At 39.7% G+C, this 26,422-nt stretch overlaps 1 pseudogene; it reads left to right on the top strand.

Moving 5' to 3' along the window:
* Window positions 1-3,075: 3,075 nt before the first annotated feature.
* Window positions 3,076-26,189, top strand: LOC127454954 (nuclear exosome regulator NRDE2-like; annotated as a pseudogene).
* Window positions 26,190-26,422: the final 233 nt, after the last annotated feature.

Genomic DNA, 26,422 nt, shown 5'->3' with positions numbered 1-26,422 from the left:
TGTAATCTCCACTAAACAGGAGACGAAGGTGGAAACAGCAACAGTGGATGTGCACGTCAAGAACGTGTGTGTGAGGAGGTCAAAAGATATCTGCATTTGTACAACTTGAGTCTTAAGGAATATAAAAAACAAGTCTAAACACAGTCGACCGGGCTCGATCCAATGTGGAATGCAGAAAAACCCGGGCCTTTAGCCTTTATAAGGTATACTTAATTTCAATGTGCGCATACATAGGTGGTTGGCACATGCACGCTACAGCTGCTATGAGAGACGGGACTATTTATCTTTAAGAGTTTAGACCCATAAATATGTATTTTTATTCCTTCGACTCGAGTTATACAAATGCAGGTATCTTCTGACCTCCTCACACATGCGCTCTTGACGTGAACATGTCACGAAGATGCTTCATTTAGCGCATCTTTGTGACAACAACGACTCAACAGTTGTCACCTTGTGGACCCAATAATTAGTGCAAATAATTAAATGCGCAGAGTATGTCGGTTAAATGCCAAACTATACTTCAGGTGTGCGCTTTGCGGATCACTCCACGCACAGTATGTGTGACGCAAATTGCATCATCAACACAGCCGCTTCTATGCGTCGTCTGTGTATGCGCTGGCCATTGACTCTACTAAAAGAGTATCACAAAACAGTTGTAGTGCGCCTAAGACCCAGGTATACTTCATTTTTGTGCATACCGGATCGCCTCGCGCCCGGTCGACCGCGTTGCCAGTGAATATACTTCTCTGACCACGAACATATAGGAACACTTTCGATACATGCGCAGTACAACTGCTTTGTGACACTCTTTTAGTACAATCAATGGCCAGTGCAATTGCAGATGCTGTGCACAGAAAATCTAGGCGCTGTTCGGCTGTGCTGATGACGCAGTTTGCTTCACACATACTGTGCGTGGAGGGATCCGCAACACGCACATCCGAAGTATACTTTCGCGTGCCACCAAAACAGTGCCGACCTGCCGAGGCATGGACTCTACAAGACCCCTGAAGGTGTCCTTTGGTATCTGGCACCCAGACATTAGCAGCAGATCCTTCAAGTCCTGTAAGTTGTGAGGTGGAGCCGCCGTGGATTGGACTTATTGGTCCAGCACATCCCACAGATGCTCAGTCGGATTGAGATCTGGGGAATTTGGAGGCCAGGGCAACACCTTGAACTCTTCATCATGTTCCTCAATCTATTCCCGAACAATGTGTGCAGTGTGGCAGGGTGCATTATCCTGCTGAAAGAGGCCACTGCCATCAGGGAATACCATTGCCATGAAGGGGCGTACCTGGTCTGCAACGATGTTTAGGTAGGTGGCACATGTCAAATTGACGTCCACATGAATGGCCAGACCCAGGGGTTCCCAGCAGAACATTGCCCAGAGTATCACACTGCTTCCACCGGCTTGTTGTCTTCCCACAGTGCATCCACAGTGCCATCACTTTCCCAGGTAAATGGCACACACGTACACGGCCGTCAACGTGATGTAAAAGTAAACGGGACTCATCAAACCAGGCGACCTTCTTCCACTGTTCCAAGGTCCAGTTCCGACACTTGTGTACCCAGTGCAGGCACTTTTAATGGTGGACAGGGGTCATCATGGGTACTCTGACTGGTCTGCAGCTACACAGCCCCATACGCAGCAGGCTGCGATGCACTGTGTGTTGTGACACATTCCTCCCGTAACCATCATTAACATTTTCTGTGACTTGTGCCACAGTAGACCTTCTGTCGGTTTGGAACTGTCGCTGGTTTGTAGTTTGACCTTCCTCGGATCACTGTCGGTAGGTACTCACCACTGCTGACCAGGAGCACCCCACAAGACTTGCCATTTCAGGCTGGATTCACACATACTCCATGCGCGTATCGTTTCAGCTTTCACATTGGCTGCGTCTCTTTTGTAGGGCGGTCACTTGCACTTGTTTATCAGCGTACTTGGTTGTGATTGGTTAATATATCAAAGTCTCTTTCAAGGCAAGTCAGTCCACTCTGCGGTCATCTTTAGAATGCTCTTGGGCAGGCTGGGCAGCTTTTTCTATGTAAACAAGTGGCATACAAGTACAGCTCCTACCTACTTGAATGGGGAAAGATTGAAATTTCCAAAACAGTTGATCATGATTATGATCAAAGAACATATTTAGAGTCAGCAGTAAAATCTGACAACAATAGTATCATAAATTGTGCTGCTTTACCTTAGATTATGCTAAAAAATAACTTCTTGTATTCCCACTGCACTGAAAAGCTTCTATTCCCAAAGACAAAGTGTATGTATCCGGCAATAAAGCTCTTTTTGATTCTCTATAATTGCCTTGTGAATGCAACGTGTGACAGTAATTACAATGCCCAATTTAATACTGCTAGCTCTGTCTTTAAAGGGTGAGCTGAAACTGACCCTCTGGGGTGATACACAGTGCACTGGACTATCCAAATGCAAAGTTTAAATAAATCTTATGGTACCAGTTCTTTTTTTATGGGCCCTTCAACTTTACATATGGGCCAATAGAGAATTATGACATTTCGCTCCATCTTTTCAATTGAAGCAACTTTGGGTAAGTTAAAGTTGGTCATATTTACGGCTATCGATCAATACAATTTTGTGCCGATAACGAATTTACAGCATATCAATATTTACTGTGAAAGGCCCCCAAATAAATGTAATTTAGAATATAAATATTAAATAAATAATTATTAATGCAAACAATCACAGATAAAAAAAAAAACATGACTTCAATCAGGATGGAAAAGGAAATAAATCAGCATGCTATATGGATAAGCACAAAGAATACATTTATAAACCCAAATTTTGCAAGATACATCATCTGAGAGAACTTTATTCAAAACTATTACATTATTTGAACTTTCGTGTCTTTCTGTTCTTGTCCCGCCGTAAAATAAGCTTCTAAATCGCAAAAAAAGTGTGAATTTAGAAATGTTTTAATCAAAATGGATGATAAACCGATATTATGATTTCCCTCAAAATACAACCTCTAAAGCCCATGCTGCCAATGCGCTGTCAGGTCGCGGGTGGATGACATAATCGGCGCGCGTCTGTTTTGGTCTGTTTTCAGCAGCATGGCTCTGTTCCCCTCTTGCGCTGGGATATCAGACATTAACGGCTCATCTGGGGCTACAGGTAAGCCCGTTGTGAACCTGAGATAATAGCGTTAAAAACGATCTCGGCTTGAACTAGAATAGTAACATTAAACGATAATTTATCTACTACAAGCTCCGCATAGAATCAGGTCAGGTGCGCTTGATGTTTCATCAATAAAAGAGAACTTCTGAAAGAAGTCTCAGTGTAATAGGAAAAATGGCAGCTATGTTAATTTTTTCTTACAACTGGTTATATATAATTGGGTGCTGTTGATGTACTGCAACAATACGCACCGGTACTGCATTTGATCAACTGTAACAATATGTGTAACAGATTTCTTCTACAGTTAAATGCAACAGAATGTAAAGTACTATAGTAGAACACAAGCCTCTCGTGTGCATATTATAGTGAATCCTGAATCCCATCTTAATTATCTACATAGTGGCTCTGCAAAAATCTGTCATGCTCCACACTTTAAAATAAAAACACAGCCTCACATAGATATTATTTTAAAATGTGAATTATTATTTTGAAGCCTATAAACCAATATTGTGTACTATGCTGACATTGTGTCCTTAAAAAAAAAAAAAAAAAAAAAAAATTATATATATATATTTATATGTTATTGTGTGAACTAGCAAAGATTTGTTTTCTATTCAGATCATATACACATTACAAACTACTGTAAATAGATGTGTTATGTGAAATGTGTTTATATCTCTTTTATGGATTTGACTGCAGTTCAATTCACTGTAATCTGTCAGGTTTTCTATTTGAGTAGTTTTGATCTTTAAACAGTTAATAGGCTAGATGAAGACACACATCCTGACTAATCAATATCAAATTATTGGGAAAGGACTGTTTGCACATCAAGCAGTACAGTAGAAAAGAACAAACTGCTCTTGCGTGCAAATCACCTCTGCTGTCGTGGGGAATTTGTGCAGAATATCGGCCAGGTCAGCAACGCATCTGGCTCCTTCCCAGACTGTCTGCAGACTGAGGAACAGATAGCATCATGCTTCTGTCCTTTTCACTGCTTCACATCAGATGCGCTCCTCTGAAGTTCGGTTCATTTGGACAGGCTGTCATGACTGACTGATTTATTCAGTCCTTTAGAGGCCAGCAAAGCTAATTTGGTTTAATTGATTGTTTCCCCTCTCAGCTCCTGCACATCCAGAATGGCTGAGTAATCAGAGTTTCAGCACAGAAGATTTCTTGAAGACTCACCAGTATGCCACAGAGAGAGCAAGAGCAGAGGCTGAGGATCCGGCAGACACAAGTTCATCTGATCTCTAAAGCGCAGTGCAGTTACTGACTCAATAAATTCACTTCATCACCCAACTGGATTTTTATGTGTGACAGTGATTTTTATTAAATTACTAGACATATCCATTAAAGTAAAACACACATCAGCTCACCTAGTTCGTTGGTTAAAAAGGTTTTTAAAGGAACATATTAACATTATTGTTAAAGGCTTACTAAGTACATTTTTATATTTTTTATTTATTTATTTTTCTCCCCAATTTGGAATGCCCAGTTCCCAATGTGCTCTAAGTCCTCGTGGTGGCATAGTGACTCGCCTCAATCCGGGTGGCGGAGGACGAATCTCAGTTGCCTCTGCATCTGAGACTGTCAATCTGCGCATCTTATCAGGTGGCTTGTTGAGCGCGTTACCGTGGAGACATGGCGCATTTGGAGGCTTCACGCTATTCTCCACGGCATCCACGTTCAACTCACCACACGCCCCACCGAGAGCGAACCACATTATAGCGACCACGAGGAGGTTACCCCATGTGACTCTACCCTCCCTAGCAACCAGGACAATTTGGTTGCTTAGGAGACCTGGCTGGAGTCACTCAGCACGCCCTGGGATTCGAACTAGTGAACTCCAGGGTTGGTAGTCAGCGTCTTTACTAAGACGTAACCCCCGAGTTACTGATTTTTACTCTGTTTTGTGTTTATACATTCAGAAAAAACATAAAGAGAGGGAAGATAGCCATGGCAGATCAAAGAAGAGAAAGAAAAGGAGAAAAAACGAAAGCAGGAGAAGAAGATGAGCAGTGATAACTCCGAAAGCAGTGGCTCAGAATCAGACACAGTCTACCCCAGCGACCTGCTGAAAGAGGAGAACAGGTGTGTTTGTACAAAATTCCAACAGTTAGTTTCTTATATTTATATCGTAATAGCCACATTCAAACTGCTGTTTGATATGACTGTCACTTCTGAATCCCTTTCTCTATACACAGAGTTCTGTTGTTTATGGGAGTGACACTCCTGAAAAATGCATGTGGTGACACATTTTTAATTATATCTGTGAAGTGTGTACCGAAATGAACTGAACAACTAGTTGTAAATGGAGTCATGCAGTTACAGTGGCAAAAATAGTATGTGAACCCTTTGGAATTACCTGCATTTATGTATACATTTGTCTTAAAATCTGGTTTGATCTTCATCTAAGTTACAATAATAAACAAACACAATCTGTTTTAACTAATAACACACAAATTATTGTTTTGTTCTTGTACATATTGAATACATCATTCAAACATTTACAGTGTAGGTTGGAAAAATTATGTGAACCCCCTAGACTCATTGGCATCAACAAAAGATATTTAGAGTCAGTTGGCGGCAAACTGGCATCCAATTAATGAAACGAGATTGGAGGTGTGGGTTAGAGCTACTTGGCTTATAAAAAACACTCAAACATTTTGAGTTTGCTATTCACAAGATGTGAACCATGCCTCGCAAAAAAGAGATCTCAGAAGGCCTACAGTCAAGAATTGTTGCTTTGCATTAAGTGGGAAAAGGTTACAAAGTTATCTAGAAGAGCTTAGATATTCATCTGTCCACAGCAGGGATGGGCAACTGGCGGCCCGCGGCTATATGCGGCCCTTTGTATCTTTGAATACAGCCCATCGGAAAAGACTGAGGATTGATTTTATTTCTTTGAAAAAGGGATTATGTAAAGATTGCATTCAGTTTATGATGTTATTACAACTATTGACCAGAAGAGTTTGCTTGTTCTTAGTAGACCTGCTCATCACTCTAGCATGCAACATCTTACAATTGCTCATCATTTAGGTAAATTGAGCTAAATTTTACCTCAGATTGTCAGCGACATAGTGTGCGCTATTGTTAATGTATGCAGGTAGAACCCATGTCTTTTGTTTGCCTGGATATGAAATCTGTCATTAAATATTTCAGATTGATTCGCAAATACACCGTTGATCAAGTGATCAAAGAGGCATACAGTATGAGAGATACATACACCAGAGCTGCTCTCCTCACAGATGTAAAGGGTAAATAAAATACAAGGGTAAAAGGCATCAAAAGTATTTACGAAATCCGTGACAGTGTGGGAATCACCAAAGACCTCTAATGCTGTTTCACTCGTGCTTGCGAAAAACGAAAAAGTTGTTATAGGAGGGAGAATCTTTGAAGAAATGCACGATTGAGATGCCTGACTTATTGCTGAAAAGTCTTGCGAATAGAGAGCATGTTCTCTGACGCACGGGACTGTTCGGTCCATGCGTGTATGTTGTGGTGCTGAAATGTTATGTTCTTGTATCCAGTATTGTTATTGATGATAATATTTAGATTTTAGCTAATACCTATAAGATGTTTTATGAGGTGGGGTTGAAAATGTTGTCTGTTCATTTGTGTTTTTCTGTTGCAAATGTAGACAATGCAAATGTGATACATTTTCTTGAAAATCTAAGTCTGAAGTATATTGCCTGTCAACTAAACATGAATTTGTACATGTGAATGGCATGTTTTAGTGAAAAAGCAAGTTACAAAATAATTATATTAGTTTTTATAAATATTGTTAAATAAAAATGTTAATATAGGTAACAAAATCTTTTAAAGAACATTGCATTAGTTGTGCATAGATTACCCACACTAATGAGGGAATTGAGTAAAGGGGTGAACATTGTTAGAGTGCAGATTTGTTATCTGGCCCATTGGTAGAAAGGAGAAAAAATGTGGGCCCTCACACCCTTCAAAGTTGCCCATCCCTGGTCCACAGTTAGACAATTTGTCTATAAATGGAGACTGTGGCTGCTCTCCCTAGAAGTGGCTGTCCAGCCAAGTTGACTCAAAGTGCTCACCGCAGAATGCTCAGTAAGGTAAAAAGGAATCATTGGAACTGATTAACATCTCTGTTCATGAGTCTACTGTACGGAAGACATTAAACAGGCATGGTGTCCATGGCAGGACTCCACAAAGGAAGCCGCTACTTTCCAACAAAAACATTGCTGCGTGCCTGAACTTTGCCAAAGACCACCTTGACACTCCACAACACTACTGGGAAAAGATTTTTATGGACTGATGAAACTAAGGTTGAATTGTTTGTGAAGAACACGCAGCACTTCATATGCCGTAAAAAGGGCACCACATACCAACATGAAAATATTATCCCAGTGGTGAAGTACGGTGGAGGGAGCATCATAATTTGTGGCTGCTTTGCTGCTTCGGGGCCTGGACCGCTTGCCATCATCGAGGGAAACATTAATTCCCAAGTTTATCAAGATATCCTACAGAATAATGTCAGGGTGGCTGTGCACCAGCTGAAGCTCTCTAGAAGTTGCGTGATGCAGCAGGACAATAACCCTAAACATCAAAGTAAATCCACAGAATGGCTTCAGAAAAAGAAAATCCACCTTTTGGAGTGGCCCAGTCAGAGCCCAGAACTTAACCCAAAAGAGATGCTATGGAATGACCACAAGAGAGCCATTCACACCAGACATCTTAAGATTATGGCTGAGCTGAAGAAGTTCTGTAAGAATTGTCCAAAATTCCTTCTGAACGTTGTGCAGGTCTAATCCACAGCTACCGGAAAAGCTTGAGGTAATTGTAGCTAAAGGAGGATCGACCAGTTATTAAGTCCAAGGATTCACTTACTTTTTTTAAAATGTTTAATGGGATGTGTTCAATAAAGACATGAAAGATTAAAATTGTTTGTGTATTGTTAGTTTAAGCACAATGTGTTTGTCTATACTTGTGACTTTGATGAAGATGAGATCACATTTTATGAACAATTAATACAGAAAATCAGCTAATTCCAAAGTGTTCACATATCTTTTCTTGTCACTGTATAAGCAAGAGACTGAGAGAGCTCTCTGTTTAAAAGCAGCATCTTAACATTAAATAATCTCCCTTGGCACAAGTTTTAGGGTTATACAACTTGTAATATTAAAGTTGTGCTTTTCAGAACTGGAAAATTCATGAAAATCAATAAATTCTTAAAAAGTCATGCAAATATCTGTAGTGACCCAAATTTGCACTGTATACTTGGCCAAGATGATGGACTATGATGATATAAACATAAATGGCTGGTGCAAGATCAGCAGTCTTTATTTTTTTTTCTTCTTTTTTTAAATTTTTTTTTAAGTGTCATACATTCAATTTCTGTTTGTGAACATGTATCAATAGCATCTTAAAAGTGTATCAAATCAAGAAAATTTCACAACTTTACTCCAAACGATTTGGGGCTTTACTCCTAATAAACTCCTTTTTTTGCTGAGTTAGTGCCTGTCTCTTTTGAAATGTACAGATTTTTCACCACTTTTCTAGACGGTACATAAAACACTTTTAACTCTGCGTTGAAGGCTGATGGTGTTTGTGTTTTAATGTCCTTGTCTTTCATCCTCTTGATTGTAGTCAGGAAGCTCAGGTTCAGGTGAGCGGGACGTTTATATGGCTGGATGACCTCCAGACCCCCACTGACTCCCCATTCTGTATCGACAGGAGAGCTGACTGTGCCAACTGGGAATACAAATCCCTTTAAAGGGGAGACATAGCCAGGTAACTTTACTTTACTCACTTTCTCTGTGTGTGTCTCTCATACACAGATGCTCTCCTCTTTCATTCTTTCTTTGGCTCTCTGAAGGTCAGCCAGTCTCAGCTGCAGCAGGTGCCAGAGGCTCCATAATGCAGGGGAATACTGCGACTGTGTTTGTGTGACTGTGTTGAGAGAGAGAGAGCTGCAGTGTGTACTGTGGTCATCTGTCTCTTTGAACTGCTTTTACATCCCCAGCCTCTGTTTGCCACATAAAAATCTACATGAAATCTTCTGTTTCACCTTCAATATACAGGTGCTTCTCAATAAATTAGAATGTCGTGGAAAAGTTCATTTATTTCAGTAATTCAACTCAAACTGTGAAACTCATGTATTAAATAAATTCAGTGCACACAGACTGAAGTAGTTTAAGTCTTTGGTTCTTTTAATTGTGATGATTTTGGCTCACATTTAACAAAAACCCACCAATTCACTACCTCAAAAAATTAGAATATGGTGACATGCCAATCAGCTAATCAACTCAAAACACCTGCAAAGGTTTCCTGAGCCTTCAAAATGGTCTCTCAGTTTGGTTCACTAGGCTACACAATCATGGGGAAGACTGCTGATCTGACAGTTGTCCAGAAGACAATCATTGACACCCTTCACAAGGAGGGTAAGCCACAAACATTCATTGCCAAAGAAGCTGGCTGTTCACAGAGTGCTGTATCCAAGCATGTAAACAGAAAGTTGAGTGGAAGGAAAATTGTGGAAGAAAAAGATGCACAACCAACCGAGAGAACCGCAGCCTTATGAAGATTGTCAAGCAAAATCGATTCAAGAATTTGGGTGAACTTCACAAGGAATGGACTGAGGCTGGGGTCAAGGCATCATGAGCCACCACACACAGACGTGTCAAGGAATTTGGCTACAGTTGTCATATTCCTCTTGTTAAGCCACTCCTGAACCACAGACAACGTCAGAGGCGTCTTACCTGGGCTAAGGAGAAGAAGAACTGGACTGTTGCCCAGTGGTCCAAAGTCCTCTTTTCAGATGAGAGCAAGTTTTGTATTTCATTTGGAAACCAAGGTCCTAGAGTCTGGAGGAAGGGTGGAGAAGCTCATAGCCCAAGTTGCTTGAAGTCCACTGTTAAGTTTCCACAGTCTGTGATGATTTGGGGTGCAATGTCATCTGCTGGTGTTGGTCCATTGTGTTTTTTGAAAACCAAAGTCACTGCACCCATTTACCAAGACATTTTGGAGCACTTCATGCTTCCTTCTGCTGACCAGCTTTTTAAAGATGCTGATTTCATTTTCCAGCAGGATTTGGCACCTGCCCACACTGCCAAAAGCACCAAAAGTTGGTTAAATGACAATGGTGTTGGTGTGCTTGACTGGCCAGCAAACTCACCAGATCTGAACCCCATAGAAAATCTATGGGGTATTGTCAAGAGGAAAATGAGAAACGAGAGACCAAAAAATGCAGATGAGCTGAAGGCCACTGTCAAAGAAACCTGGGCTTCCATACCACCTCAGCAGTGCCACAAACTGATCACCTCCATGCCACGCCGAATTGAGGCAGTAATTAAAGCAAAAGGAGCCCCTACCAAGCATTGAGTACATATACAGTAAATGAACATACTTTCCAGAAGGCCAACAATTCACTAAAAATGTTTTTTTTATTGGTCTTATGATGTATTCTAATTTTTTGAGATAGTGAATTGGTGGGTTTTTGTTAAATGTGAGCCAAAATCATCACAATTAAAAGAACCAAAGACTTAAACTACTTCAGTCTGTGTGCATTGAATTTTTATTTAATACACGAGTTTCACAATTTGAGTTGAATTACTGAAATAAATGAACTTTTCCACGACATTCTAATTTATTGAGATGCACCTGTATATATATTTTTTTTTTTACCAACCTTTGGCCCACACCAGTTTTTAGTGCAAGGCATGCACTGTATTAAAATTTTCACTTTTCTCCACAGTTTTCTGCAGTTAATTCACCTCATTCTGCTTAATGAGACTCCATTTAAACTTTGGTTTGTAGGTAATTTTAGCCTTAAAGAAAAAGTTCACCCAACGATGAAAATTCTATCATTATTTCCTAGGCTTGGGATTCATGCTTTTTCACGCATTGATAATCGGAAGATTTTCTAGATGATTATCGATATATATATATATATATATAGGGATTTTTTTTTTTAGATTTAAATAGGGCTGCTTGTTTCACAGTAGTCTTTGTCTTTTCAAACATATTTCTCAACACTTTGGTAAAGTGCGAGCATCAGGGTAAATTAAAGCTGGTCAGCACCGGACGTGTCTGGCAGATGACATGGCACATTCTAACATTCTAAGCAATTATTTTATACAAAGGTATGCACACATCGCCAATTCTCAGCATCAAAATTCTGCAGTGCTACGGAGTGCAACTCTGCATAGATTTCCATTAAATTCGACCCAAATCATTATCAAAGATTATTTACTTCAGCCATTGCTGGATGATATATTGTGTATATGGATCATTCTTATAGCAGTTGCACCCGTTTCATACACTGACCTGCAAACTTATCAACGTCACTTTGTTCATTCTTGAAGAAGTACAAAAACCTTCGGAAATTTGGACTGCCATCTGCTGCACCGCATCAGCTTGTCATGTGTGTGTGATACCTGTGCCTTTCCTGATCGCGTCCAGCTTCAGTAAATGTTACATCACCCTCTTGTAATAGCATCTCCCAATGCTATTAAGCCCAACAATTAAACAGAAGGCTAACTGAGTGAATTGGAAAGCACAAAAATTAGGATTCTTATTTTAATATACCGATGCCTCAAAAATATATCGATAAAATAACATGCCGATCAATAATCGATATTTCGATATTTTATGACATCCCTATCATTTACTCACCCTCATGTTGTTCCAAACCTGTATGACATTGTTTCTTCTGTGGAACACAAAAGGACATTTTAGGCAGTGACAGTCTCAATCACCATTCACTTTCATTGCTTCTTTTTTTTCCCAAACAGTAACTAACATTCTGCTTAACATCTTTTGTGTTCCACAAGAGAAAAAGGGTAATATGGGTTTGAAACAGCATGAGGGTGAGTAAATGATGACAGAATTTTCATTTTTGTGTGAACTATCCCTGTAAGCTTGCTATCTAGGGGAAATGACCCGATTAATCCCATGTATTATAAGCCCACTAGTTGTTTTATTTTGACAAAAAGACAAAAAGCATAAGATACATTTATTTCGCATCAAATTCACATGTTTGTTACAGTATTTCATTCAGAGCCAATAGAATTTTAAGTGCTTAAGTTATTTAGGATTATGTGTCACTACTGTTTGACAGTCACTGTAGAATATATAAGAAAACACAAAAATGTTTAGGATTGAAGTTTCTTGACTTACATGTTAAGCGGTCAAAATCATTGTAATATCTACACACTGAATTGCAATTGATCTTTTCTGTTTTGCCTCTGTTTTACCACCTTTACATTACTAAGAAGGTGTTGCATCATATTGGTTAAAAAGGTTTTTGGTCTGAAAAACTTCAGAACCGTCCAAAACTTTTTTTACGGTTTTTTTATTAGGACTAGGAAATTAAAAATATTAGTGAAGTTTCAGGAAGTGAAAAAATGGATACTGCATTAATTGTTTTAACACGCTAAATAGTCAACTATTAATTGCAGACATTAACGCATACAAAAATGACTTAATTAAAGGGTTAGTTCATCAAAAAATTACAATTTCTTCATTTACTCATTTACTCATCCTCATGCCATCCCAGATGTGTATGACTATCTTTCTTCTGCAGAACACAAACGAAGTTTTTTATAAGAATATTTCTGCTCTGTAGGTCCATACAATGCAAGTGAATGGGTACCAATATTTTGAAGCTCCAAAAAGCACATAAAGGCAGTGTAAAAGTAATCCATAAGACTCCAGTGGTTAAATCTACAGTACATCTTCAGAAACGATATAATAGGTGTGGGTGAGAAACAGATCAAAATAAAAATAAAAAGTCCTTTTTTACGATAAATTCTCCCAGCCCAGTAGGTGGTGATATGCACAAAGAATGTGAATCGCCATATGACAAAAAGAAGAATGTGAAAATGAAAGTGGAGAATTATGGTAAAAAAAAAAGGACTTAAATATTGATGTTTCTCACCCACACCTATTTTATCGCTTCTGAAACAGAGATTTCAAACGAAAACAGATTAGTGTGGATGTGGCCTGAATGTCATGTCATGGCATATGACAAAGTGCATCTTATGCAACATTTTATTTACATAGAATCATACCCTAAAACTTTTAACACTATTCTTTTGCTGCCTGTTTGCCTTGATATCAGCATGCAGCTCTGTAGTTAAAGTTCTGCACCCCTGCTCTCTTTAGTGTTGTTCTGGGGCTTATTTACTCCAAGTGTTCTGGCACTGTAGGCTGTAGTGAAGGGTTTATTAGCTGCTCAGAGGCAACAAATCTCATGCCTGGCAGTTCTCCAACTCCTATCAGCTTTAATCTGGTATCAGAGCTGCCATCTGTAACTGTAGAGACCACAATCAATACTCTCGGATTCTGTCTCTCTTTGTCTCTGTCTCTCCCGACGACCCCCTCTTACAAAGATCCCCCAAACAGACTCTTTTAAAGCTGATCCGTATCATGCATTGAGAGTGTGTTTTCTGCAGAGGTGCACCCTTGCACTCTTCATGAGAAGGTCAACTGTTGCTCAAATGAGGATACAAATCCTGTGCCTTAGATCTCCTCCTCACTACTACTTTCTCATGTTATCTCATCCTCCCACAATCACCTGCCAGCTCCTGTTATTACTTTGTCCTTCACCTGCCACCAGGCCCAGACGAAATGTGCAGACTTTTTTTGGCATTTTCAGTGCTCATTTGGGAGAAAACCAACAGAATTCTGCAGAATGGATTTCAACATACTAAAATATGTTAAAGCTTAGAGTATTACATTCTTATTGTTAGCTGAAAGCATAATCAAGTTTGTCAAATTATTTAATAAACAAACACATAATGGGCGGGGCATTTGTAATGTAAACTTTGTAATGACAGGTATTTCGATTTTGTGGATGTGTTGCATCTTCTTGCCATCTTTGCTCATGGACTCTCCATTCTGGGCACACATTTTATGGGCTAATGACCTGAGCCATAAATGCCAAGTAACTAATCACTCTGTAGCTGCAGGAAAATTATGTTATGACAACACTGATGACATCATAATAATAAAGGCAGCAGACAGTCAATTTCAAACTTTTAAGAGCACTCCAAAAATAAGATCAGGCAAAACATATACTATAATATAATGGATCATTTAAAATTTATATATTGCTTACGAAATGTTTTTTGTTTTGAATGGCATTAATGGACCCCTTGGCGACCAAAGACTAGCAGCAGTTTCAACAAGTTTCTCCACCAACTGGAAGCCTTTACTTTTTGTGTGTTAGTTTTTCTTATGTACTGTGTTTCCTTTCTAAAGATATAAGAGGAAGGGAAGCTCGTGCCTCGGATTGGACTTAAAGACGCAGGCCGTGAGCTGGGTCAACAGGGGCCCAAATAAGATGCGAGCAGACAAGAAACCTGAGCGCTATTTCTCCTCTTCCACCCATCAGCTGCTGCGTTCAGATGCCCTGCCTCTCTGAGGGCACTGCGACCAACTCCGATTCCTACATCCAGCTCCATGGACTGAGGAGCAGGACTCATCCACCCAGACACCTGTATCATGGGTCTATCCACTGGGCATCTATGACCAAGGAACATCTCTGTGGCTGGAGGGCAAGGGCCAGCCAGAGGTCAAGGGAGATCAGCAGGGTGTGGAGGCTCAGGAAGCAGCAGCATCCTCCTTATTGCACGCATGGAGAAATTCAACAGGAAGCTGCGGGAGAATCCTACAGACATGCAAATGTGGCTGGAGTTTGTACGCTTTCAGGTACATTTACATTTAATAATTTAGCAGACACTTTTATTAGGGTACCCACTGTCATGGAAAATCTTGAAATGCGAAGGACCCAGAATTGCTCAGCAACGTACAAAAGTACGATCTTGTACAGAGTTGTAGGTGAGACACCAAATCATGAATTGTGTCTTTAGGCATTTTTTGAAGAGGGATTCGGGTGTTCTGATGTAGTTGGGAAGATCATTCCACAATTAAGGTACAGTGAAAGTTCAGGTAAGGGATTTTGTGCCACTTTTATAGACCGATATATCGGTTTTACCGATAAATCGGTGCTGATAGTTGTTTTTTGAAGCTGTTGGTTAACGGAAAAAACTCTATAATTTAATTGCCCATAGGCATTTTTCCCTCCATGTTCCTCTGTGACCAGCGCTGGAGGAGTCTACAGTTAGAACGTCTTGGTTCTACAGTATAACAGCGGCCTCTAGAGGTAAATAAATACAATCATTAGGGATTTGCTGTATCTAAAAAATGACCATTGACAATATTCATCCATATTACTTCAATGCATATTTTGTTATTTTGATTAGATAATCAAGTGTATTCAATTGAAGTGAGGGCATGCAAAGAAAAATATGACTATATGGAAACGTCCCCCGTCGTCTCCTACTTCATATATTGTGTATAATAATATTTTTAAAAACTATCTACCATTTAATCGTTTATCAGCCTTTTCCACCACCATAGTTATTGTATTGACAATATCCACTATCGGTCGACCTCTTGCCTAGGGATGGGCATTTTGTAGTAATTTTGTAGCCGAGTACACTAACCAACAAAAAAACTAAATTAAAATGTCATTTAAAAATATCAAGTATGACACGTATGTGAAGTTTATGTTTTGTTTAATCCACAAACGTTACCAAAAACAGTTTCAAAGGAAGCTAACTTCAACAAACTATGCTTTTCTTTTGGGGAAAAAAATGAAATTAACATGATGCATTAATAAAACGAAATTAAAAAAGATTTAAAAATAACAGTAAAAAAATATTTGCATTTACCCAGAGCTTACATCGAAGCTCCCTAATGCCACCATTACCCTAATGGTGGCATTAGGTTAATGCACATATATAAACTCTGAGTCTACATAAAGGCTATCACATTTTTATCATTTCACATGCTATTCAGGAAAAACAAGTGGTGTAAGTTAGCTTTTTATACAATGTGCTTTGCCCGTGTTCAGATATTTGAAATCAGCATAAAACGGAAGTTGAGACCGACTTTACTTCCATATTGTGATGTATTTCCGAATGAAACGGCTTATCGAACAAGAAAAAAATGTAGGGCGGGGATTTGAGTTTATCCATTGGACGTTGATTGGATTGTGAAAATATTGGCGTTGCATAGCGGAACGGAGGCAGATCTAAATGCGAGTTTGCAGTGGACACACACACCCCTACCACCATGCTGCTCGAGTCAGAGCCGGTTATCGGTGAAATTGAGCAGCGATCTCAACATATTTATGATCAATATGACAACATAAACGCACATCGCGGTCTTTGCTTATGAAGAGGCTGTAGCCGTTGAAAAACGAGGGAGTAAAAGATAACCATATTTTAAAGTTTTGAATCACAAAACACTAAATATAAAAGAAAAAATAATAATTATGCGTGCTGTGCATCCCAAGATAACTGCATTCAAAAATATAAATAAACTCCAGAGGTATCCGAAGAGTTGTATTCATTAGTGATCACCTCAGCATTCAGGCGTGAAATGTCTCGAACACAACCGCGATTTCGATGTTATTCCTCCTTATTCGAAATGTAAATTCAAACCAGCTGACCCGTAACCAAGGAAGTTTGGGTTAAGGAATGATAGTTTTGAAGGAAAACAGACAAAAATACATTTTTTCCTTTCTGTTACTTCCTGTCTCTCACTTTCCCTGATCAGAATGAGCCGGCTTTTGGTTCCGGGTCTTTCTCTACAGCCAAAGACAGTGACGGTGACCAGATAAAGATGTCTCTTCATGCTGTGCTGGAGAAGAAGTTGTCCATCTTGGACAGGGCAGTGGAAAGCAACCCTGGCAATGTGGACCTGAAACTAGAGAAACTCCGCCTGTGCAAAGAACTCTGGGAGCCTGCTGTCCTGCTGAAAGAGTGGAAGAAACTAGTATTCGTACACCCAAACAGTGCCCCCTTATGAAAGAAATATCTTCTCTTCACGCAGAGTCATTTCAGCAATTTCTCAGTGTCAAAGGTCAACAGTGTGGTCAGAAAGTGTCTGAGCACACTCAGTGCAGTTCAGGATGGCAGTATGGTGTCTCACCCTCCACTGCCAGGCACACAGGAAGACATTTTGGGTAAAATTATATTTGATACTTGTTGAATGTACACACCAACCATTTACCATGTGTTTAGCATCTTTAGACTCCGTGAATGCTCATACTGAACGTGGTTAGTGTTATTAACATTTGTAAAGACCCCATGAAATCACTTGATGAGGGCAGTTTTCTTTTCTGTGTTGACGTATTTCCTATTGAAACAGGATGTTTGGGTGAGACATATCGAAGGGAACATCCCTTTTTTTTTTTTTTGCTACTTGCTAGTTAGAGGCAGATGGTACTTTCCCATTCTAGAGAGCATTTGATTGGACAAAAAGCTGTGTAGTGCAAGATGAGTCATCAATATTTTTGGTTGTTTATCTGGAAGAGAATAATTGTACATTTTAAATGCATATAGGTGGCCTCAATGTAAATAGACATGAACTAAAAGCCACGAAACTCCAATTTTTTATTTCATCGGGTCTTTAAAAGACAAATCTGATCGCAGGATGTTACAATAAAGTTATGCACTGGAGTGTCGTCAGCTCTTTGTCATACTTTGGGCTTCAGTTTTTAGATGATAATTTGCAATCCAGGTTTTTTTTCCCCCTCCCCCTAATGTTGCTGTTTCAGCAGATGTGTTGAAACTGTAAACTTGTTTTGATTACATGCATAAATATTTGTAGAGTTAAGCAGCTCATGTAGAATTGATGTGTGTGTGTGTGTGTGTATATGTGTGTGTGTGTGTGTGTGTGTGTGTGTGTGTTTTGGAGTGGCTCTCTGTCCTCTGTGTGTGTTTGTGCCAGAGATCGACTGACAGGCAGCAGTAAAATGTGATGATGTGGTGTTTTTGAAGTGGATTGGCATGTTGTTTGTCAGCTAGTTTTGAGAGTGTATTGTGTGGATCTGTTTAGAGAGAGGCAGACAGTGACTCTGACAAACAGGACTGAACACAAACATCACTGTTCTAGGCTTCCCTGTGACATCTCTGTGACTCCAGAATGTGTGTGTGTGAGTGTGTTAATGATCGGTCAGGTTTTGAGCCAGACCTCGTGCTGTTTTGTGCTCTTGACTTCTCAGTTAGCCTAAATAAACAGTTACCTCGATAGATTGGTTCTGTTGTTTAGCATATTTATGTTTGGATCAGCATTCCCTGGGCCAACATTTGCTGAACGGAGCTAAAATTTTCAGGGGCTTACACATGTAATGATTTTTACAAAGATTGGACCAGACTGTGAGATTAAGGGATCTAGTGAGCTTCTGAAAGGCTTGAGTTGAAAGGGTACAGAGCCCCTTAGAGGACAGGGAGGGAATTTATTTTCCCACCATCTCCCCCAATTCTACACCAATGATGGTTACTTACTATAGTAAAACCAAGGTTAATTTTTGTAAGGGAAAGATAACACTTTGCGAGGGAAGGCAAAACTATTTCAGAAAATAAACTGCCTCCCTGTCCTCTAAAGGGATGCATAGAAAGGGTTAGTAAAAAACAAAAATGTCGTTCCAAACCCCTATGAATTTATTTCTTCAGTGAAGCACAAAAGAAGTTTAGCAGAATATTGATGCAGCTCTTTTCCATAAAATGAAAGCATACAGTAACCAAGGGCTGTCAATCTCCAAAAATGAAAGTAGTCCATATGACTATATTCCAATTTTCTGAAGCCATGCAACAGATTTGTATGAGGAACAAGCTGAAATGTAAGTTGTTTGCTGTTAATCTTCCTCATGCCACAGTTCTGAAATTTTGTTTGTGTTTGCATACATTCAGAAATGCAGATGAAGATGAGCTAGCCAGAATTGATGTCAATGATTAAAAACCTAATTGGTTCTCATGCAAGTTTGAATATGCAGGAGTGTGAATAAAATTAAAGAGCGATGGTGAAGGGGAAGATTTTCATCAAAGACTGATATTTCATTCTGTTCCTCACAAAAAGCTGTTGTATGGCTGCAAAAGACTTGGACTCTAGCGCACAGGTCATAATGACTACTTTCATGTAGTCACTATATGCTTTTGTTGTGTAAAAAGAGCAGCGTCAAAACTTCCCCTGTTGTGTTTCACAAAAATAGAAAGTCATACGGGTTTGTAAAGTCATGATGAGGTTGATTAAATGTTGACAGAACTATTCAGTGAAGATAGTGGCTTTCTGACTCTGTGCCGCCCTCTTGTGATCTAAGGTGGCGGTGCAGTGTCAAAGGTTAGCATTATACTGGACAATTTTTAGGTGACTCTGTTTTGAAGTCTTTGATTTTGTTGAATGTTTTTTGCTCCAAGTTGGAATTTTATACCGATGTAGGAAATGCAAGAACTCCATTTTATGTAAGAAACTGATCTGATCTGTGATTAGAAGTATACAGTGAAACACTAACAGGAAGTGTGTGCTCTTTCTCTGCTCTGGCAGAGATCTTCCTTCAGCAGTGCCATTTGCTGCGGCAGGCAGGTCACACCGAGAAAGCTGTGTGTCTCTTCCAAGCCCTGCTGGACTTCACTTTCTTCAAGCCAGGCAGTGTGAAAGACCTGCCCACATGACAACAGGTACACAATCACACAGTGTTAAAGACAAATTTAAATTGCATATGATGACACTTCTTTAACATGTAGATGACCCACAACATATGATTATCTGCTGTAGAGCATAAAAGATAACTCTCCATTTCCACATGATGGCATTTAATTATTAAGCGTGAACATGGGATATATTGTGAAAATATAATACATTAAAACAATTATGTAGACTAACTGTTTGTACGATTAGAGTTAGATTAATTCTACTGTTTCATGAGATGTGTATGTGAATATGTGTTCATGTGAAGCTGTGTTCGCTCTGCCCTCTGTGTGTTTTCTTTTAGGTCAGAGGAATTGCTGAAGAGGCATATTCACACACACTGTTGCTTTTAAAAAACTTTTTTTCTTTAGCAGCAAAAATATCTGTCCCGTTGACAGCCACATACACATTCTGCTGAGCAAGACATATAGAGTCCTAGAGAGTCCGAATGCTCTCTGTCCAAGACAAGTTCAACATGAACTTGATGCATTTGGAAGCTGGTTTTATTGGCCACATTAAAAACAAAATTCTTTCATAGGTCTGTGAATTTCTGCTTTCACTTTTGGGGGATTCTATTTATAAGGATAGTTCACCTAAAATGGAGAATTCTGTCTTCATTTACTCAACCTCTTGTTGAGCACACACAAGGAGATGTCAAGAGATGCCAGGCTATTTAACTTCAGTGTTTCTCTGATGTACATTTTTGTTGTGTTTGTTTTTAAAGCTGCTCAAGTTATTATTAATACAGCTCAGTCCTCAGAACTTACAGAGTGCCTCATCACTGCAGCATTAGTCATACATTCAGAATGTAATTGGCTGGCTGCTGCCGTCCTCTTGCTGTGATTGGCTGAGCCGGTTCCCAATGCTGGTTGGCTTTGGTGCTGCAGTGTGAGGCAGTTTTGGCACTCAGTTAAGTGCTGAGTGATCACTTCAGATTGAACAAGACTTCATCGTTCAGCTGAGCACACACTTAAATGGATTGTACCTTTGCTTTGTCACTGCCTTGACTGTATAACATGCTGTTGTGTTACAACCTGTTCAGTGTTCTAGGGTTCCCAGGGATATATAAGTACCGTTATATTTGTTTGTATGTGTGTGTGTGAGTGTGTGTATGTTCAGGTGGAATTCTATGAGCCGTTTTGGGATAGTGGAGATCGTAGGATCGGGGAAAGCGGGGAAAGGGGCTGGAGGCCTAGATGCTTCAGCAGGAGAGAGGAGGATGGGTGGTTCCACCGGAGCCAGGTGCTCAAACCATACACATGCATCATCTGTAGATCCTGGATAATGCACTACAGTCTAGCTTGTGTTTGGGCAATGGGTACAAAAGCATGTTGATATTTGGCTTTTCTCATACCTTTTTCCTACTCCTACTAATTTTCATTTACGTAGGTAAAAGGGAATGCTTGTCATGTCATGGGATAAAGAAAAAAAAATTAAAAACAGATTCAGACAGAGTCATACAACCACAGCAAACACAATTTTCTCAGGACTAAAACCAAGTGCCAAGACATCAAAAACTTCCATCAACCTCCCCAAATAAAAGTTTTTATTGAATGTGAGAGCTAACCTTACTGTGAACTCTGTAAAACCTGCCACAGATAATGATGATGATGATGAAGAACAGGAGGATTCTGAGATAAAAGAAAAGACCTGGCCCAAGTGGAAGATCTGGCTAGATGTGGAGGTGTCCCGTGAGGCAAACCACTGGTTGCCATGGAGACCTGATAAAACCAAGGGCCAATCAGAAGAGGACTGTGAGGACCCAGACAGGCAGGTAAGGTGTTGGTCTTTGTTGAGCCGAAGCTACGGAAGACCAAGGTCATTCCAGGGAATACGTATACATAAAATGCATGCACATACAGTAAGTAAATAAAATGTATAACTAGAATGCACTGGAAGTTGCTTTGGATAAAACAGTCTGGTAAAATTCCTAAATGTAGATACAATTTTATTGAAAGCATCAAACAATAAAAAAAAATATTTGGGGGGCCTGGGTAGCTCAGTGGTAAAAGACGCTGTCTACCACCCCTGGAGTTCGCTAGTTCGAATCCTAGGGCATGCTGAGTGACTCCAGCTAGGTCTCCTAAGCAACCAGATTGGCCCGGTTGCTAGGGAGGGTAGTGTCACATGGGGTAACCTCCTCGTGATTGCAATAATGTGGTTCGTTCTCGGTGGGGCGCGTGGTGAGTTGAGCACAGATGCCGTGGTGGATGGCGTGAAGCCTCCACACACGCTATGTCTCCGTGGCAACACGCTCAACAAGCCACGTGATAAGATGCGCGGGTTGATGGTCTCAGACGCGGAGGCAACTAGGATTCGTCTTCCGCCACCCAGATTGAGGCGAATCACTACGCGACCACAAGGACTTAAAAGCGCATTTGATTTTTCTTGCACACCTATGTTTCCTATAATGAAAAGAACTTTGATTTCTCTAAACAGGTTGTCTTGCATTGTAATAAAGAATATGTTATTTGAATCATGTTGGAGTTACTTTTTAGTTGAGTACATTTAAAAATTGAAAAATCTAATTGTGAAACATCTTTAAGTTTGAAAAAAAAAATCGATATTACATTTTTTTGCCATATCGCCCAGCCCTATTTTATGGATGACAGGCATTCTCGTTTTGGGTAAAATGTTTGTGTGGGCTTGCTGATGAGTGTAAGATGAGCACTTTATGCTCTGTTTCTCTCTGTGCAGGTCTTGTTTGATGACATCGGCCCATCTATGATCCATGTAGACAGGCCAGATCTTCAGCTGCAGCTGATCCTGTCGTTCCTGCAGTTTCTGAGTCTGGCTGGACCTTCTGGCAGGTTCTCTACACCTTCCATCTTAAACTTACTTCTGGATGATATCTCGTTCCTTGAAGAAGGCCCTGACCCAGAGCGACCTCTGACCTCCTATGACCTACCAACAGCGGGGATCTGTGTGGTGGGTCACATGACATTTCTAAGTGACCGCAGGAAGCAGGCGGGGTTGTGTTTCGGCAGAAACTCAAGGTCTGTGTGAGAAAGCGAAAAACTAAATATATATATATATAATTTTTATTTATTTATTTATTTATTTATTTTTTGCATTTATTTACATTTCTTGATTCTGTATATTATTAGGGTTGATAAATGTCCTGGTCATATTTCACCATTAAAAAAATTTTTATGAAGATTTTTTGCATTGTGACATTTTTTAGCACATGTCCCCAGAGGGACTACTACAAGATACGCCCACTACAAGTTACGCCTCCTCCAAATAACCAGCGGAATCCTGAAGTCTTGGAATAGTTAGATGCCACATTCATACACTGTTTGTTGTGTTTACTTGGAGTCCTGCAGCAACCCTTCACCCTTTACCTAGCCATAACTATAAACCTTACCATAACCACAAAGATTTAAAAAATGAAAAGTTTGTAAAATCATTAAATATACCACAAAGTTCTTTTAAATTCATTAATACCGCCGGATCACCTGGTGGCGACAGTGAGGAGAAATTTAATGAAAGTGAAGCTAAGAAGCTAGCATATGCTAAGCTAATAGGCTAACCAATTAGCCTGTAAGCTAACTGGACAAAACAGAACAGATAAACATTCATCTTATCATTTAAATCTTTTTTATTATTTAACAAGCAGAAATTGTACAAATACCTTCAGGAATAGAGTAAAGAGCACTTCCAAAAAAATCTCACATTAAACAAGGAAGTTCAGTTTACCATTTATATCTTCTTATCTTGAATAATATCTATTATATCTATTATCTTGAATAATATGATAAGTGACATAATTTCAAAGTTATTTTTTGTCATATTTTAAGAGTTAAGAGAAAATGAATCATACAGCGATTGCATAGGATTTTAAAAGTTCTTATAGCCAATAGAATCGCTAGATGATCCAAGGGGGGCGTTACGTGTAGTGCAAGTGTTGTGAAGCTGGTGTCCCTTGTAGTCTTGCAGGATGCAGACAGATACACTTGCATTTTCCCCACCAAATTGTCATTAAAGGAATATTTCGGGTTCAAAACAAGTTAAGCTCAAACGAAAGCATTTGGGGTGTAATGTTGATTACCAGAAAAAATTATTTTGACTCATTATGGTTACAGTGAGGAACTTACAATGGAAGTGAATGGGGCCAATTTTTGGAAGGTTTAAAAGGCAGAAATGTGAATCTTATAATTTTATAAAAGCACAAATTAATTCTTCTGTTAAAACTAATTTATTGTTTGAGCTGTAAAGTTGTTTGAATCGTCATTTTTACTTTTGCATTGCTTCTGTGTTTGTATGGTTTTTGTGTTGTAGATGCTGAGATGTTTACGCAGCGGGAATAAAAAGCATCTGAAGTCTCTTTGGCGTAAAAAGCATCTGAAGGCATTGTGGATAGAGTACGCCCATCTGGAGTGGCTTGTGGGTAATCTGGAAGAGGCACGCAAAGTATTTGGTACTGCCCTGGGGATGGGCTTGTCCAGAGGTCTAAATGACCCCGCCCTCTGCAACCTCTGCCTTCTCTATGCCCAGTTAGAGGTAGAGCAGGCCTTGAGGAGTGAGACGGTCCCCACTTCCTCCCCAACTCTTTACATTCTTACTAAATTTTTTGGTATATGTCTCATCGCTGTCACGACTGCTATGTTGATCGGAACTGCACCCAAGAATTTCACACACCATTGCACTTGTGTATATGGCTGTGTGACAATAAAAGTGATTTGATTTGATTTGATTTGAGGGTGCAGCCTACACCACTTTCTCGGGCCAGATCAACCCAGTGGCCATACTGAAGGCCAGAAAGGCCTATGAGCAGGCCCTGTTGAGCTCTACCTGAGCAGAGTGCAGGTCCAAAGAAGCTCCAAAGAACATCTTGCCTGGTTGCATGTTTTGGCCTTTTCCAGTACCTGACAATGGGGATAGATGCAGCTGATGCTGTGTACAGCCAAGCCAGACCAAGATTGACTCCTTGTACTGTGAATTCAGATGTGACTAATGGCTCATTCAGGAGATCAAAAGCATTTGCAGACTGGGAGTCTGTTGCCATCCAGCACATAGCACTGCTACGACTCCACACCAGCACCAATGTATTCCCTCTCTCTCGGCTGAGACTGATGCTTACTGATGCCCTCACAATACTGCCCTCCAGCGCACCCTTGTGCTATCACAGTGCAGGCTGTGCCCGCAGATTTTTCTACAGTGTAGCTAAGAGAACAGACAGTGTTGTGCCATATCGGTTTGCAGTCACAGCTGAGCAAAGACTCAAACAGCTGTTGGACTCTGTGCAGAGGTGAGAGAGAAATGACCTCTCATTTGCTTTACTGTACTCTGCCCTTTTTTTTGTTGTTGTTTGTTTTCCTTCTTTTCTTTTCTTTCGTATTCCTTTTCTGTTCCCTGATATTTTCCTTTACTTTGCTTTATTTTCCCTAGTCTCTTAGTTTTGCTTTTCCTTCAAGGGATAGTTCACCCAAAAATGAAGATTCTCATCATTTTCCCAGATGTGTATGACTTACTTTCTTCTGCTGAACACAAACGAAGATTTTTAGAAGAATATCTCAGCTCTGTGGGTCCATACAATGCAAGTGAATGGGTACAAAAAGCTCCATAAAGCATATAAAGACAGCATAAAAGTAATCCATAAGACTCCAGTGGTTAATCCATACCTTCAGAAGCAATATGATAGGTGTGGGTGTGAAACAGATCAATATTTAAGTCTTTTTACTATAAATCTCCACTTTCACATCCACTTCCACATTCTTCTTCTTTTGTTTTTGCAATTCACATTCTTTATGCATATTGTCACCTAATGGGGAGGGAGGAGAATTTATAGTTATAAAGGACTTAAATATTGATCTGTTTCTCACCCACACTTATCATATCACTTCTGCAGATATGGATTTAACGACTGGAGTCGTAAGGTCAGAGGTTCCCAGCAATAAACAGACACTTGATTGTGTACTGATGCCCTGTGAATTTTTCACAGGTAATTGATGTGAATGCTGAGAGAGGCAGCGGAATATTCTACAAGGCTCTACAAGAAGTGCCCTGGGTAAAGGTAAGGTCACTTTCTCTTCTGCAGATGTTGCAGATGCAATCCTGTCATTATTGTTCTATAAATTCCTTTAGATTAAAAAATACCTATTAAATGAGAAGTAAATAACACTATAGCATTATAATGTGTAAAATTGCTAGATAACTATACATTTCAGACTGTTGTTAACAATTACAATGCAGTGTAGAGTGTTTATATTAAGTGTCTGTGTGTACTTGCAAGATTTGTACATGGACACTGTGCAGCTGTTTCCAGAGTGTGTACAGGAGTTTTAGACCTAATGACTGAGAAGGAGTTGCGTCTGAGAGTGCCCATGGAGGACTAGCCATCAAAACCCTTCCCATAATGCACTAGAAACGAGAGCATTCCAATCTTTGCTGCCCACCAGAAAACCAACAGAATTCTCTGAACAAGAACTGTACAGAAGTAAAAACAAAAACTACAGATTGTATTTATTTTTAATGTTTTGTGGAATGTATTTTTTCAGAATGTTTGGGAATAAATGAGAGCTCATTGAAATATTAAGTTGTATGTCCTTATTTGAATGCAGTGCGTATGAAATAAGACCATATGCTTGCTTTTTCATTGCTTGTTTACAGCGTCATGCAGTTACCCGAGTATCCTGGGTGATTATGAAATTATGAATGACTTCAAAGCCTGACTGGGCAAATTGGCTCTAGTAACACCTTGTTATTTTTTTCTGATAAAGTCATTAACAAGCATTATATAATATTTAAGGAAAATTCTGAGTTCAATAC

The sequence above is a fragment of the Myxocyprinus asiaticus genome, chromosome 17, assembly GCF_019703515.2.
Source record: "Myxocyprinus asiaticus isolate MX2 ecotype Aquarium Trade chromosome 17, UBuf_Myxa_2, whole genome shotgun sequence".
NCBI classification, from domain to species: domain Eukaryota; kingdom Metazoa; phylum Chordata; class Actinopteri; order Cypriniformes; family Catostomidae; genus Myxocyprinus; species Myxocyprinus asiaticus.
The sequence above is the reverse complement of the archived record's forward strand: the minus strand, read 5'-3'. Positions and strand labels throughout refer to the sequence as shown.